At 43.0% G+C, this 2,736-nt stretch overlaps 1 long non-coding RNA gene across 1 annotated transcript; it reads left to right on the top strand.

The window, feature by feature from the left end:
* The first annotated feature begins 1,151 nt into the window (after positions 1-1,151).
* On the top strand, positions 1,152-2,306 carry LOC147427329 (uncharacterized). Its single transcript, XR_015186019.1, has 2 exons — positions 1,152-1,515; positions 1,622-2,306. It is a non-coding gene; the product is annotated as an uncharacterized LOC147427329 (long non-coding RNA).
* The last annotated feature ends 430 nt before the right edge of the window (positions 2,307-2,736 follow it).

Raw genomic sequence — 2,736 nt, 5'->3', positions numbered from 1 at the left:
GTGGCTATGAGTTTACTACCCCTTTGTTAGTCAAAATCTGAAAATAGCAAATTTTTTATTGCACTTTTGATAAAAAATCTAGTTTTGCTTGTAAAATCCACAAATCAACTGCAAATTTAGTTTTGAAAAGACCACTATGCTCCTAGTGACTAGTGCTAGCTATGGTATTAGTCGGGGCTCAATCTATGTGACAAAGGAACATGGATCGCCGCAATCCATGTACCTTTGTGTCAGATCTTACTAAAATTTTGCACATAGCTTTTCCTTAGTCCATTGATCCCAACTATATGGTTCTTATGTGATTTGGATCAATTTAAGTCACCCAAAAGTCAAACCCTAAATTTGCTTGGCAGTTTTTGGCCTTGAAGTTTTTTTGCCCCCTTTTCACCCACTTTTTAAACTTTTTGCCTACCTTGCTTTTGGAATTTTTGTTTCTAATGGCTCTGCTACAAGCCTATATGGTCTCTGTCCAAAAAGTCAGAAAAGGTACATGGATCGTGATCCATGTTCCATCGTAAATTTGTTCTGGTGATTACCAAAGGGGGAACTTAGCCTCCATCGTGTATCCAGCTGAGAGGAGCGCTCTACTGCAGTCACCTCTCTCTCGTCCTCTCAGACGTAAAGCAGCCAGGTGCGGAGGCTAGTGAGAGGGAGTAGATTGGCACACGTGAGAGTTGAGGGAAGTGTAGGTGGGTGCAGGAAGGGAAGTGCAATCATGGCGAGAAGGGAATGACAGAGCGGGGGAGAGACGACGTGGGCATAGTCTAGGGGTTGAGAGAATCTTTCTAGATTCTAGTTGTGGGTTTTCTTATTTACTAGCCATAATAAAATATTATTGTATGTACATGGGAGTATTTATGGGTGGCGGCGCAACTCGCCTCACTAGAGAGGAGACAGGAGATTTGCATTTGCAGTGCCAAATTTATATATTATATCTATACTATATATTAAGAAGACTGGTTTTCCAGTGCCATATGTCGCAATTTCCTTTATCCGGCTATCTATATCTATATCTATCTATACTATATATTAAGGAGATTGGTTTTCCATTGCCACATGTTGCAATTTCATTTATCCGACTACAATGAGGACAGTGCACACGCAGGGGGGGGAGGGAGGGAGAGAGAGAGAGAGAGAGAGAGAGAGAGAGAGGGACGGCCGAAGGCCGCCAGCCACACTAGTATATATATACATATGCGCAAATAAATAGATTGACTGCTGTGGCTGTGGGTCTAGAGTATGACCCTCTTTCACTCTTTCACGTACTGTGGCTGTGGGTCTAGAGTATGACCCTCTTTATCTCTTTCACGTACTCGAAATTGTCAGCAGGTGCCCATTGTCCTCTTCTCATGGTGCTGCCATCGCAAGCTGTTGTAGTGAAGAATCACTGCTGGCGCTGTAAGCCTCTCTCTCTTTGAGGAGCCCTGCTCGATGTCGCTGAATCTCCAGCAGATCATAGAGCCCAAGGCATCTCTGATCGACATGGTATCTCACGGGTCATGACTCTAGAAAGAGGTAAGTGACACCATCTGTTTTTCTGAGCATTTTTGGCGATTACTTATGGTTGTCAAAGAAGGATGATACTGTATCCGAGTATTTTGTTTAACATGAATGAATGTAGGAACAGAAGAAGATTGCTCGAGAATCACATAGACAAAAGCATAATCCCCAAACCACTCCTCAACATCAAATCAAGGAGGTGCTCCTGATAGTCGTTACATGGCCACTCAATGAGAGACATCAAGAACAGGGAAAGGAGACGGAAAATGGAAAGGCTGATCTGATGACAATGATCGGGACATTGAGCCACTTGATCCCAAAGCAAGACAGACGAGGTATGACAGCTGATTGCTAGATGAAGCTGCCCTTCTGCAATTGTCAGGGTCTGGTGTATTTTCCGAACAAGAAAGAGTGGTTAAAGTGAATGCGATCTGCACTGGCCAGGTGTCTCAAGAGTATTGAAATATATACAGGAAGCATTGAGCTGTAATACATTTGAGGTATTCGACGAAGCATGTGTTTGCGGAACAGATTCTTTTGTGTATTTGCTGATTTGTAACTTGGTAGGTAGAGTCCATAACACAGCTTCTCCCAATAAGTGCCTTAAGCCTCATTCGACCAGTGATGATTGAAACAGAAGACAGAGGTGGAGCTTAGGTCGTTCATCTTGGATGGAAATGTGCTTCAGTGCCTCATGAAACATGGCAGCATGTTTTCACAGGTCAAGTACGTCTAATGAATTGTATGAACTCACAAAGGTTGCATTTTTTACATGAATAGAGCCAAACAGAGCAACGTATGAGGCCTTTTTTTGCGCTCATGATCCTGATATGTGTGATCATGACATTGTATTTCAAATAGCAAGAGGGTTCGAGGTCTTTCTGCCCAATAATTCTACATACAACCAAGGCCACTGAACTAGCTAATAGGCAGGAAGGTTTAATGGCGAGCATGCTTGAGGTAAGTAGAGGTTTGTTTGGACAAGTGAAGGCTCATAAGAAATAGGGTCTTCTCACTTCTTTGCATCGATAGCAAGACGGTGCTTGAGGTAAGTGGAGGTTTTTTGGGACAAGCGAAGGCTCATATGAAATAGGGTCTTCTTACTTCTTTGCATCAATAAGCTGTTTTGAAGCTTGCCATATTCAGGTTTGTGTCTGGGGCCTACCATATCCCCATGGAATAGATGAAGCAGACGACCTGGTAGTTCTGTGTCTACACCTTTGTTAAATTGTGGCT

Source organism: Adiantum capillus-veneris, chromosome 23 (genome assembly GCF_014529385.1).
Source record: "Adiantum capillus-veneris isolate H3 chromosome 23, ASM1452938v2, whole genome shotgun sequence".
NCBI lineage: Eukaryota > Viridiplantae > Streptophyta > Polypodiopsida > Polypodiales > Pteridaceae > Adiantum > Adiantum capillus-veneris.
Note: the sequence above shows the minus strand (reverse complement) of the source record. Positions and strands in the feature narration are given on the sequence as shown.